The sequence below is a fragment of the Saccostrea cucullata genome, unplaced genomic scaffold, assembly GCF_032062105.1.
Source record: "Saccostrea cucullata isolate Sc308-1 unplaced genomic scaffold, CSIRO_AGI_Scuc_v1 ctg1404, whole genome shotgun sequence".
NCBI classification, from domain to species: Eukaryota; Metazoa; Mollusca; class Bivalvia; order Ostreida; family Ostreidae; genus Saccostrea; species Saccostrea cuccullata.
The window spans coordinates 319,740-335,140 of NW_026928144.1; positions in this window are offsets into that span (position 1 = coordinate 319,740).

Below are 15,401 nucleotides of genomic sequence, written 5' to 3' on the forward strand. Positions count from 1 at the left end.
ATATTAAAGGATTGTATATATTTTTAAAAGAACATTATTCTTAACATTTTCTTCAAATCTGCTTATCAAAATATCCCCCCTTTTGATTTATATATTGTTGAAAAAATTGCTTTTTCATAATGTAAACGTGTTTTTCCCGCAAGGAGTCATAATTCCGCAGAATTACAAGTTCTGTTCAACCCGCCGGTAAGAAAAAAAATACGTAGATTTCTTAGTATGTCACTCTATGCCTTGAATATATATGTATGTTAGAGTATATTTCCGCAGAAAGTTATTAATTGCATATACAACACTAATTAGAACTAACATTATTAGAATACTGGAAAAAAACACTTGTATAGTGTCATGGTTCATACTTACCAACCTCCAGCATGCAAAAATCTGGTCATGACCAGATTTGGAAAGTAAATAATCTGGTCATAACGCGTAACGACATTCACGACATATTTACCATGATTAAATTTTATACATATATATACAAAGTATTTGTGTATTGAGAATTCTTTTATTGAAAAAGGATTTAATTTACTATGACAAAAAATTCATTCATAATTTGATTTAATTTACATGTTAAAAATGAGAATTGAAGGTTTCATATTTCAGTATTAACCTGAAGTAAATGTGCATTTTTTTTTTTAAAAAAAAGCCTTTTCAGTTTCTGCTTAATTTGAAAGTATACCAATTTCAGTTTTGAAGTTATTTTTCCTCTATCTTAATTAATTAACAACTGCAATATGTTTTAAATGTGAAGTTAGGCCTACACTGTCTTTGATCACTTTATTTTATCTAGAATGAAAGTTTTTTTCCCAAGATTCCTAAATATCGTTTCTCTTTTTCTTGGTTCAATCAGAGACATGTGTTTGGTTCAGTTTGTTCCTGTTGGTCCTGATAACGATCTAGTTATATCGGAAGCCATTTTAATTGACTTTAAACATTGATTTGTCAAAACTACACCCAGTTAATTGTTTACACCTGCACTGATAATTAATCCATCGGCATTGTTTACGTAGATCTAAGCTTGGGTTGTAACTGGAAGTTAAAAGTGCAACCTAATTTACGAACCAAATCCGGAAATCGGGAGATTTTCGGGTTGTTCGGCAGTGATAAGCACGGTGTAGTACCTAAACGGTTGCTATCAGAAAAAATTGCGCGTTCATCACTGCTATCTGAAAACTGAGCGGTTGCTAGTGGAAAAAAAATGGACGAAACTGTAAGTTTTTTTCTTCGCTGGCTCAACAAAATGGTCAATAATTCAATTATTAAAGTTTAGCTGCTTGGTATTCCACCCTTACGGAACGTTACATACATTTTGAAACTAACATGTATATTTAGAATTTTAATGAATTAAAGAATTGCTGATATACAAGACGAAAACTGTCGAAAGCGTTGGACACATTTACATGCACGTAAGAAATATTTTAAAATTGCGTCAGAAGTTTTAGATATTTGATAAAAATGAATCGACAGTTCGTTGTGTATTTGTAAATAGTATTGGTTATTTTATATCATTGTTCACTTTGATGGGTTTCTTAAAAGCTAGAGCGTTTTTATTAGGAGAATCTTGTGTTACGGCTACTATTAGACAACGGCACCGGTTACTATTGGAATAGGTTTAAGTTTTTAAATTTCATGAAATCACATCCTCAATTTACATGTTATGCCATTATAGTTAAGAAAGTGATATACTTTTTTAATGATTAAATTTTGGCAAATCTTTTTTTATTGGTGTCCCCCCCCCCAACTTTCAATTTGCTTCCGACGCCTATGGCACATGTGCGCACACACACAACTGTTAAAGTTTTGTATTTGTCATTAAATCATGTGACCATTCAATTTATTTTATTTCAGGTATGTTATTATGCCAGATTGATTAAATTTACGATTTGAAATTTAAAAAATCATATATAATTATCGATTCACAAACCACGAGAGATTATTTGTCTCAAACATTCACGCAACCCACCTCTATAAATCCAAGCATAAACCTACAAATAAACAACCTCTATATCTGATTTTAAAAAAAATATGAATTGAAAAATGAATAAAGCTTACATAATTAAGTTTTAAAGTTTTGCTGTCCAACATTGATAATTTCTCAAGTACATGTAAAGTGCACAATGTACATAAGAGTAAAACGTGGACAATAACGTATGAACATAGGAGCTTACATTTATTACGATTTGTATACGTATATGTATGACGTTCAAATACTGTACATGTGCATCGGGTAAAGCACGTTTAAGGTAAAAGGGGGGGGGGGGGAGGTGTCTGCTCCTCTTTCCCCCTTTTTGCTAAGAGAATTTTCTGTGATTTTTTTTTTTTAAAGAATCTTTGCTGTAGTAGTGTCAAAGACTCCCAGAGTCCAACAATTATTCTAATGAAATATATCAAGTCAATTTACAAGAAATGTGACAGTAAAAAGAAGTGGAAAACATCAATATAAAAACCACGCTTTCTTTCGTGGGGGGGGGGCTTGTCTTTTCTTGCCTATATAATTTAAAGAACTCTTAAAAGCCTAATGGGGGAAGGGGGGTCGATGTTTTGAATATTGCATGTTAGTCATACAACGAACCAATGCATCACAGTATTTCGAAAAAGAAATATGGAATTAGAAATATTTGACAAAGCTTATACTTAAACTTTTCTAGATATTATACATGTTTAAGTGTACATGTAGGCTACAAAAATCCCCAAAGACTCTAACTTAAGAAAGGTTTTAAAGAAAATTAATGATTGTAAATGATAGTAAAAATATATTATATGCTATTTCAAATTGATTTACGGGTCCTTTCGTAAAGCTTTCTTTTTGAGATGTGTAGCAATGCTTTTCGAAGATCAGCTCTACTTTGCAAAAATACGATACATTAGAGTTACAGACGCCCCCCCCCCCTCCCTCCTTAATTTGTTCCAAGCATAACCTTTACTTTCTAAAATGTTTATTGAAAGGTCTGTTGACTTTCTTCCAAGCATAACATTTACTATATTGAAAATTGTCATTGAAGGCCCCCTTTTTTATTGCAGTACAGTCAAAGAAGGGTAGGCAGTATCGCGTGAGAAAAAATGGCACTGAAAGAAGTTTGACAACTTTCCTTTTTTCCCATGTCTGCTTTTTAAAACATAGATTTGAATTTTTCTCCCCCCCCCCCCCTTTTTCAAAATCGAAGTTGTAACACCCCTGAGTTAAGTTGGAAAAAGTCAACTGCATATATAGACATCTTATTTCACATGCAATTTTAGATATTTAAAATGTATATTTTAGACATTTGCTGCCATAAGTTTGTTTCACATCTCTGTTAATAAGGAAAATTTCAAATAGCAGCCGATGCGATGTTTTCAGTTATTAACCGGTGCAATATATGCTAAGACTCTGATAGCAACCGTAACCTTAAAAAATCGTGTTTTGTCCAAAAATCTCTTTTAAAATACACTTGTCAATTTTTAAAAATTATTTCTAAGAATTATTATAGATTGACGCATCTTCAAATACCAAAATACCCACAATCTGAATAATAGATGATGTAAAAAAGCATGAAAACTGGGTATTTATTGACTGAAGATTTGGTACAGGCTTCGGAAATTTTACTGATTCTAAATTATTAGAGGGCTACTCTGCAAATTACACATGACAACATCTATAGAAATACCTTACTTGTTCCGTGCACCCGGACTTTTCAGAGACTATCTTGATTTGGGGTCATGATTTCACTGTTTTACAACTTGTTCTAAGAGTTTTCAACATATTTATTTCTGCTAGCAGCCGTAAAATTTTCGAATAGCAGCACTGAACGCGGTTTTGTTCCGATAGCAGCCGTTTAGGTACTACACCGTGATAAGCATGACCCGCCGGGTCATAAAAAATAATCGGGTTACGGGTTGAAAAATCGGGTGTGACCCGACGAAATCGGGTGAGTTGGCAACTATGTCATGGTTAATACACTTGATTGATACAAGTTATATTAGATAAATTAGAGTACTATCCTTTACTTCAAATAACTTATAAAAAGCAAATGAACATGACAACGACAGAAGAGAATACTTTATTAAAAACAATCAACAAAGAGTCAATGTTACATGCGATGAATGCTTCAAATAATAATATACATAGACGACAACGAATAACAGAATTTATAACGCCCTCATAATAATCAAGTGTCAACTTTAGGACACGTGCATTAAACATTTTTATTTAAAACACTTGAAACAGTAATTTGCGAAAAAACACATATACGAGAGTGGATCCAAAAGTTCGTGGAATTTCTTTCTAAAATTTTATCATGATTTGATGAAAGCAAACAACTGACATATTTATAATATACAGTCATAATGCAATAATATTGGAAAATTTCACCACTTTCCAATAAGGTCATATGAGCTTTCTGAAAATGAATAGTTGTGAAACCCGGGGGAGTCTTCGATTTAACGTCAAGGTAGATATGTCACGTCACGTTATAGAAGCACCTCGCCCTAATATCCAATTCGAATACATAATTCAACAAAATGCTGCCCCTTTCTTCATTTTTTTCTCAAGCCTAGGCCTGGATATCCCCTCGCACCAACTTATCTTCATTTTTCACTCATATTTTAAAATACTACCCATCTTTTTATAGGATGTCCCAATTTCAGTATCTATGTCAAGAACAGCACGGCAGCCGACAACGTCCATTAACGCTTTTAATTTGTCTAGGGGGATACGCATTTAAATCATCTAGCCTCCAAAGAGCGACCACAACTTGAACGAATGTCCATGGAAGTTCTATTTTTCTTAAATTCATTATGCCACTGGAAAACCAGTAACTAAATGCATTTTCCCAAGCCAATGTCAATAATATACGCCTTTAAGATAGAGTGATCCCGGGATTTTCATAAAACGTATGACTATGACGAAATTTGACGTTTTCTAACAACTTGAAGATGAACAATATCCCATCAACTAATTATCTAAATATCCAGTAAAATCAATAAAACTATCACACAAAGGTTTATGAAATATCAAGCTATCGTAATAATGCCATAATTTTCGTTTTATATACCACATATGGCGGTTTAATTCTCATTTCACGTATTAAGAATAAAAAGGATAATAAGAACGTTAATGTCTCCCCCGCATTTCCAAACAACCGTTTCTATGGCAACTGCCATACAGTTACTATTAAAGATATTTAAAATGTTTTTTAATTCAATATAGTCATCAAGTGTCTATATTTTCATTTGTAATTTTTAACCAATTCCACTTAAAAATAAACAAAATATGAAGAAATTCTACGAACTTTTGGATCAACCCTAGTATATTTAAAATAGCAATTATTCTTTGATATACTAGTATAAATCTTGTTTTACTTTTTACTCTATGTAAACTGGGTGAAAAAATTATCACTTCTAATATCATTATATTGTGAATTTAGGAAAATAAAATAGATGTGGCTAAACGTGTTCATTTTACATATAAAACAGCATTGCTTGTTTTTTTGTGATTTTTAAAAGTCTCTTAGTTTTGTTTACATGGGTACTTCATACATGTATTGACTTTCATTATCCTCATTAAGATGAAGAAAAATTGTAAAAGTATATTCCTTGAGAAATTATAGAAGTTCATTCTTTGAAAACTAGAATCAATGCATATTTGGAATGTTGCAACCACTGTTAAAATAACGACCACTATAATAATCATTTCAATAGTGGTTGAGACTGCATTTCAATAGCAAACATAGGTTGCATCCACTATTGAAATACTAGTAATTATTTCAATAGTGATTGAGAGTGCATTCCAATACCAAACATAGGTTGCAACTACTAATGAAATAATGTTCACTTTTGAATAAAAGCTATCAGCAGAGGTTCTGATTGCATTTCAAAACATAAAACAAGTTTCAATCACTATTGAAATAATGTTCACTATTGAAATAAAGTTTTCAATAGTGATTGAAATAATGATTTCAAAAATGATTTAAATAATTATTTTGATAGTTGAAGATAATTACCCCAACACAAAAACCACATTGCAAGACATTGAAATAACTAAACTATTAAAAAATATAATTATTAATTGTTCTTTATCATCTCCGACATTTTTAATTTATTTATTGGGTTTACTATAAAAATTACAACTACTTGTGAATGATTATTTCATAGAAAGTTGAAAATAAGTTTCAAAATACCACCACATTTTAAATCACCATTGAATTAGCACCTACCATTGAAATTAACCGACATGTCATACTATTTCCCCTAGAAATTTAGCTTTTAAAATATTGACGAGTAAGCGTTGGATTTACTATCCATATTGTAGTGTAGGTATTCCCATGAACATGTGCGACAATTAAGTTTTCTTCTATATAAAATTTTTGTTAAAAATAACCATATTTTCAACAGACCGTTTGTACACAAAATTATCAGTCTTCTTTCTTCTTTTCAATGTAGTCTAGATATTTTGATTTCTGCATCTAAATAATCTGATTTCTTAATCTAGATTTTTTAAGTCGCCCCGAACGAAGTCGGGAGCGACATATTGCGATTGTACGCATGAAAATTTTCTCCAGGCTGTTTCTTGGAGATGGCTGGGACAATCTTCCTGAAACTTTCCTTAAAAGATGATCAGTAGTTGCAGTTTTGCAATGAGGACGTTCAGCATTAGAATGTGTACCGTTACCATGGAAAGGTGCGAAAAGTGACGAATTTTAGGTCTTTCGTAAAAAAAGGCGGGCGACATATTGTTATTATTTTGTCCGGGAGTGTTCTCTCTGTTCCCTTGAACAATCATCATGAAACTTTGCTATATTAATGATTAGTAATTGTAATTGTGCGATTCACATTTAAAAATTTCAAATTATCAATAGTTGCCATGAAAATAGGGGAACAGTTCGGGGTGACATACGCTATTGCTTGCAATAGCAGACTCTCTTGTTATGATTCTTTCCTTTCAAAATTGATGACAAAAATGAACTTTATGTATTTCAAAATTGTAATTGCATATTATAAATAGATTGTTGGTTTTCGCCGATTCAGACAGATTCGGGGGTAGCATGCTTTTAACATTTGGATACATGTTTAAATTGTAGGTAAGTCATTTTATTAAAAAGTGTCCTTATAAAGAGGAAAAAGGAAAACAACTTTAGTTATCATATCTTAAAGCAATATGAGCTGCATTTTTAAGAATTTTATTTTGCCGATAGAATATTATTATGATAAATTTTTATGTGAATTAAACCTTTATGTTCGATTAGACTTAAATGAAAAATTAAATTGTTTCAGAAAGACTTCTGTAATTAATTACATAGCATTATTTAAGAAATCAATGTTGTACATGACGACAATGCAATTTTGCTTCAATCATTGCTTATAAAAAGATCTTTCATCACAAATATGAACATCAAAAGATTATAAATATTCTTTTACTATGTTCTTGAAATAGTTATTTACAGATTTGCAATAAAAATTTCCGACATCAAAGTTGCAACTCATTTTGCTTTAAACTCAATAAGTCAGTTTAATGTGTTAGAAAACAGAGTGTGTAATTCATCCTTACATTTGCTTTAATAGTCGGGATACTTCTATAAAGCTTGCAATGTTGTTTTGTTATTGAAATCATTGTCAGCAACTATTAAAATAATCATTTTAATATCTTTTAGAATCATTGTTTAAAGCACTATTGAAATCAATATTTCAATCGCTTTTAAAATCTATATTTCAATAACTATTGAAATCTTTATTACAAAAGTGAACATAATTTCAATAGTGGTTGAAACCTATGTTAGGTATTGAAATGACTCAACCACTATTGAAATAAGTATCTCAATAGTGGTCGTATTTCAAAAGTGGTTGCAACCTATGTTTGTTATTGAAATGCACTCTCAACCACTATTGAAATAATTATTTCAATAGTGATTCTTATTTCTATAGTGGTTGCAGCAATTGAATCTTTTTATACAATACAAACGAAGATCAAAACAAAGGTAGGCTATGTAATTATCGAAAATCCCTACGTGATTTTTTAAGTAGATGATGGTTTAATGATGGAGAGAAGTTCATTTTCGCTAGCCAAGGGTTTCTGATACGCTACTCTCCTCAAAATCCCTTGGCATAGGTGTTTTAAAATTTTTCTCAAGTTGTGATTGGAGTCGATCGACACCGCTCAACCAAATCATCAGTTGATTTTTTTTTTTTTTTTTTTTTTTTTGAATTGGTGATATCTGCGTTCAAAACACATTTTAAGTCTTTACTCTCGGGAATGAAAAACATGAAAAACGTAAGTAAACAGCGATCACATGTTATTCTAATGGCGTCATCCAAAATCTTAAGATACGAGCAAAATTTAAGTTAAAATCTATAAAAGATGTAGATTTGCACATTAAGTAACAAAATGAAAAATCAATACCTTCTTGTTATTTTTTTTTCAAAAACTTACATGATCTAAATATTTCTGTTGATGATACAGATCACATGACGAAAACAATCCCGTCATTTCACAACACCGTATGCCAAGGGATTGAGGAGAGTAGCTTATCAGAAAACCTTGACTAGCGAAGATGAAAGAAGTTTTACACATAGATTATGTTTCTTTGAAGTATTTACCGTTATTGGTGATGTTGTACTTTGCCTTAAATTCTTGGTATATATACCGCTCAAACAACCGTCCAAATACATTTGTGTACGAAGACAAAGTCGAAAAAACCATTATTACATGTAAAGGAAAATTACTAGGCCTTTTTAAAATCTCATTACGGAATTATTTATTAAAAGACATATCTCACTATATGATTTGAAAATAGGTTTTCACAAATCCAACTTCGTCCAAGAAATTAATTAGGACCCAAAACTCTGAAATAATCATTGCAGTACTAGTATTTTATTTAATTTTTGGAAAATAATTCATCAAACATAATTGTATGTAAAGAGAATTAAGAGTATTTCAGTGACTTTATAGTACATACTTCCTTTAAGGCCCGTCTCATCAGTGGTACACAGAAGCATTGTATTTATGTGGAAAATGTGATCTAATATTATTACACAAGATCCAGGGCGCATGCGTGGAGATAGGCTGTGTTCAGATTTGTGCTGCGTTTTCGATGGAGTTTTCTGGTGTTTAAAAGCGTCTTTATCACAGTTAAGACTTGTAAGTACCGTTGAGAGACTTGACTTTATTCAGAAATAGGTCTTATGATATGTCAGACAGTAAACGAAGGCTATCTTCAGATGGTAAAACACCGAAGCCAGTAGCTAAGTCAGTCAAAATGGCGGAAGGCGGTAGCAAAGGTAACACAGGTAGCTCTCATGGGGACGGAGAATCCGAAGAACCCGATATCGTCGACCGGTTCACTATCATAGCCAAAGTTATTGACAGATTGCAGAAAGGGCAGAGTTCTTTACAGTCAATGATCGAAAGTAAACTTGACAAGTTTCGAAATGATTTCATGAGTAGTATAGATGAAAAATTCAAAGCAATGAAGACGGACATTGACCTTGAACTTGCTATTCATAAAAATAAGATCGATATTTTGTCACGGAGCATTGATTCCATTGTTAACCGGTTAGAAAATGTTGAACAAGTAGCTTGGCCTTCACCTGAAAATGTAAACACGGCAAAATGTCCTATAAACCAACTAGACGACCCTAGTGTGACACTTATTGCAACTAATGTCAAATGCGATAGAGAGGAGGAAATTCTTGACGTTGCGCGAGAAATCATAGGTCATCTTGACGACAATGCAAACGTCGTGGCAGCATGCCGCTTGAAAAACAGGGGTAACAGACCAGGCCTTGTAAAGATCTCGGTATCCTCTCTCACTGAAAAAAAGGCTGTGTTACGGGAAAAGCGTAAACTCCGAGAAATAGAAAAGTTCAAAACCGTCTTTCTCAGATCGAGTAAAACCCATACTGAAAGACTTATCGAACTTAATGCACGCACTATCTTAAACGAAATGCCACACGGCAAGCAGTTTCGAATTACAGCAAACGGCAGAATTGTTAAAAAGCAACCGCAAGTTGAACAGACCAATGATGTTCTCTCCGATCACGAGGATGAGTAGGACAGAACCCGACCCACAGGTAGTCTAAACATAGGACATTTAAATGTTTGTGGATGGACAAGATCAAATGAACAATTAAGAACTGAAATAATAAAGTATATTAATTGTGATATTGTTGGGTTGAACGAAACACACTTAGTTAATGAAGATGGTATAGACTTAACAGAGCATGGGTTTAAATGCATTGGGTTTAATCGCACTCACACTCATATTAAAGCACCGAAAGGTTCAGGGGGCGTGGGAGTCGGGGTAAAAGACTGGCTTTTTAACTCTTATTGTATTGACATTGTCGACAAATCTTATGAAGGAATCTTAGGAGTGCGCTTTGTAAATAAATATAATGACTTTACACTTATTCTCTTCACTGTGTACCTACCTCCTGAAAATTCACCGTGGGGACGTGATGCTTCCTCATTCTACTCACATTTACTAACGCAAATTTATTTACATTATGAATCGGATGCCATAGTTGTATGTGGTGACCTGAATGCCAGAATTGGAAACACCCAAGACTGTAACGACTTTCTCGATAACATACCACTACGTAACTCCGTAGATGCTACCCATAACCAACACGGAAGTTCGTTTTTAGAGTTTCTAAATGACAGTCGATTTTGTACCTTAAACGGACGTTTCGGAGAACAGTCAAATCAGTATACATACCATTCTACGCGTGGTCAATCAGTAGTTGACTATATATGTGTTCCTCACGATGTCTTTCCTCAGTGCAAAGATTTTTGTATTGTGAATTGTAATAGTGTAATTGAAGAACTCAGCGCAATGAACCTTTTAGGAGAAAAATGCAAGGTGCCCGATCATAGTGTGCTCAAGTTTAAATTAGTCTTTGAATACACCGTACATGCGGATGCTGATGAAAATAAAAGCAACCCGAAAAAGCGATTTAACCTTAGACGAATTCCCAGCGATTTCATGAATTCTAATTCAGCCATACATGCAATAAACTTACTTATTAGAAAAATAGAGTTGTGTCGTGAAACTCAAAGAGAAATAAACGAAATATATGAAAATTTCTGTGAAATGGTTATTAGTGAAATGACTGAATCAATACCTAACTATGATTGGTCAAGAAAATCAAAGAAAAAATTGCGTATTCACAAGCCATACTGGAACAACGAGCTAACAGAACTGTGGAAAACTATGAGAAACCGTGAAAAAAAGTTTTTGAAATGCAATGTAAAAGATCGACATAAAAAGCGTGAATTACGGGAAAATTTTAAACATGCTCAAAACATCTTAGACAAACGTATTCGTTACTATGAAAGAAATCATAACAGAACCTTAGCTCTAAATATTGAGTCTGTGTGTTAAGATGATCCTCGGAAATTCTGGGAGCATATCAAACGGCTGGGTCCTAATCGCAAAAAACAATTCCCTACAGAATGTTATGACGACCAAGGGGAAATAAGTTCAGATGAAAAATTACTAAAACAAACGTGGTATAAAGAATTCAAAAACTTATATAATCCTGACTCCGATCCAGACTTTGATGCAGCATTTAAGAACGAGGCTATCAACCAAAAGTTACACTTAGAACGTATGATGCTTGATCCTTTGTATATACCAAATACTTTTTTAAACTCACAAATAAACGAAGAGGAAATTGGTCTATAAAACAAAAAACGGCAAGTCAGTAGGAGTAGATGAACTGCCATATGAAGTTTTGAAAAATGAAAACGTCGTCAAAACATTGCACAAAATGTTTCAGTTATGCTTTGATTCTGGAATTGTTCCACAAACCTGGAGTAAAGCAATTATTTACCCTATTATCAAAGACAACAAGTCAGATCCTAGAATCCCTTTGAATTACCGTGGAATCAGTCTTTTATCTGTAGTAGCCAAAATATTCAGTTCCGTACTTAACAACAGACTCCTATTTTATTTGGAGGAAAGTGATATCTTGGTGGATGAACAAAATGGGTTCCGAAAAGATAGCTCCTGTATTGACCATATATTTATTCTCAACAGTATAATTGAAAATAATCAAGCAACATTTGTTACATTCATAGACTTGCAAAAAGCGTTTGACATGGTAGACAGAGAATTACTTCAATTAAATCTTTTGAAACATGGAATCGATGGAAACTTCTATCATGCTTTAAAATCCCTCTATTCCAACACAGAATCCTGTATCCGGATAGGAGACCGCTACACAGAGTGGTTTGAGTGCTCTTCAGGAGTTCGGCAGGGAGATAACTTGTCACCCACTTTATTTGCGCTTTTCATCAATGATCTCGCTACAGCCATTAAAGCATTAAATAAAGGAGTACAGATTGACGAAAATCTTAACTTAAGCATTCTATTGTATGCGGACGATATCGCAATTATTTCTCCGAATGAAAAGAATATGCAGGACATGCTCAATGTTGTGGACTCGTGGTGTAAAAAATGGCGTCTTCGAATCAATCCAAACAAATCCAAAATAGTTCACTTTCGGAAAAAACGCAAAAAAAGAAGTACTCATACATTTTATCTAGGAGGAGAAAATTTAACTTATGAACCTTTCTACAAGTATTTAGGAGTAATCTTTGATGAGAATTGTGATTTTAAGAGAAATGCGTAAAATTTTGGAAAATCTGGAGGACGAGCTCTTGGATCTCTGATATCTAAAATTCACTCCCTCAAAATGGTCGGATTCGAAACGTTCGAAAAGTTATATCTCAACTGTGTTGCTCCCATTCTGGACTACTGCAGCGGAGTTTGGGGAACCACAAATTATTATTGTACAGAGATGGTGCAGTCCCGCGCCTTACGGTATTTTCTTGGAGTACACCGATTCACACCATTGATTGCAATCCAAGGCGAATGTGGCTGGATGCCATGCTACTTTCGACAGCAGATTAACGTCTTGCGATTATGGAATCGTCTGATTATATTAGAAAACGACCGTCTGACAAAGAAAATTTTTCTATGGGATAGGGAACAAAATAACAAAACGAACTGGACTTCAAAAACTAAATTACTTCTTGATTTTCTAAATATGCCAGATATCTACACAAATTTATCAATTTGCAGCTTAGAACTTGCAGAAAGACTCCTCTGTCAACAGATTGAAACAAAATGGACTGAAGATTTGCAAAAAATTCCCAAACTAAGAACTTACCGTATCTTTAAAAATCAATACAAATTGGAGGATTACGTTTCTATGGATTTGACAAAACCGATAAGATCAGCCATGGCAATGTTTCGTTGCGGTGTATTACCACTCCGAATTGAAACCGGACGTTATAAATCTGAGCCACCCCAAGATAGAATTTGCCAGTTTTGTAAAAATTATGAAATCGAAAATGAAAAACATTTTTTATTACACTGCAAATTATATGAAATTAAAAGGATAGACTTCTTTCGTAAAATAGGATTTAAAAATTTATCAGATTTGTCTTTAGATTACACATTCTTTTCAGATATTTTATGTAAATTTCCCAGACAATCTGCAAATTTTATATTTGATGCTTTTAAAACTCGCCAGAACTTCATAAAAAGAACATTCTAATATCATTTATCTTCATTATGTGCCTTTGTATATATAAATTGTTAAAATATTAACAGTGACATATAGGTCCTTTGGGCCGGGTGTAAGAAACTAAACTTATTGTTGTAAAATATATTGTATTACTGTAACAATACACATGTCACTATAATAAATAATTTACTTACTTACTTACTTACTTATTATCATATAATCGCACATGCGTTTGCGCTTGCTGGTAGCTATAAATTAAGTTCCGATGTAAAATTACTATTCCCAAAAAGTGGGGGATTCCGTAGTTTGTGATCAAAATGTTCACACATACAAAAGGAAACGAAATCATATTATATAGTTCCTTAACAAGGAAGCATTTCCTACGAAATTCATCTCCCGAACACCAATCACATTATATCTGCACAGGATGCTACTATGGCATGTCATAGGCTGCAATATTCGATCTTTTTCATTTATACATGTATTTTAATTTTAATTACTAGTATTTTTATTTGTATTCTAAAATTTTCTATTTGCATTGTAAATTTTTCCATTTGTATTGTATTATTTTTATTTATATTCTATATTTTCTATTTGTATTGAAAAAAAAAAAATCATCTCTATTGTTTGTTTTAATATTGTTTATCATATTCATTAATGATGTATTGTTGTATTGACGTATTATAAATATATCTGTGACAATTGATATCAAAAAATAATTCACGTTTAACAATTGAGATGTTAAATACTGCAAAATGAAAACATGAAAATATTTCAATAAGCGAAAGTAAAACATATTTTAAACAGAAAGAAAGCATACAAAATATTGTTTGGTGTCATTTCTTTATTGGTTGAAAAATTGATTGTATGTTTCTTAACCTGCCTCTCGAGAATGTTTCACTCATATGGAGCTGCCTCACTTGCCGCGCGGTGGAGAGTTACAAATTTTGTCCTATACTCGGCACACTAAGGGCCTTTGAGCAGGGAGGAATCTTACTGCAACACGGGACCTCGGTTTATACTGTCTCATCCGAAGGACCGGTCTCCACGTCCCACAGTGGGATTCGAAGCGGCGACTCTATATAACAGCCGCTCTAACCACTGCGCCACGCGCGCGACTGTTATTTTTTTTGTCCCCCGCTTAAAAAGTGGGAGATATTAATTTGGGTCTGTCCGTCCGTCTGTCCGTCTTTCTGTCTGTCTATATTCTGTCTGTCTGTCTTTCGTTTCCACACGATATCTCGAGAACCCTTTGAGCTTTTGCAATGATATTTTGCATAGCAACTCCCCATGGACTAAAGAAGAACCCAATGATTTTTAGGTCAAAAGGTAAAAGATCAAGGTCATAAATTCGTAAATTCTGTCTGTTATAACACTTTTGTTTCCGCGCGATACCTCGAGAACCCTTTGGGCTTTCGCTATTAAATTTTACATAACAACTCCCTGTGGCCTAAGGAAGACCCCTATTGATTACGAGGTCAAAGTTCAAGGTCGTAAATGTATACATTCTGTTTGTGTGTAACACTATCGTTTTCGGGCGATATTTCAAGAATATTTTGAGCTTTTGCATTGAATTTTTATACCAAAACTCCCTAGGGCCTCTATCATCCCTCTCAAAAGTGTCCCACCCCATTTGTTTAATTAGTATTAAGTGTCGCTTGGCACTATTTTTAGCACAGGGGCATACGGAGAATTATGACGTATAATACAGGTTGTCGGCGGACTTTTCATTTTTATTACATCTTTTAGTTTAGAACTGTTTAATAAAGGCTAAATTAGACACCATGCATTGTGTAAAACTTTGTCAACAGCGAACGTAAATATATACATGTATGTGAACTAATGTTTGCATATAATTTCCGACAGCAGAAAACGGCTCCATGGTGTAGTGGTATGTC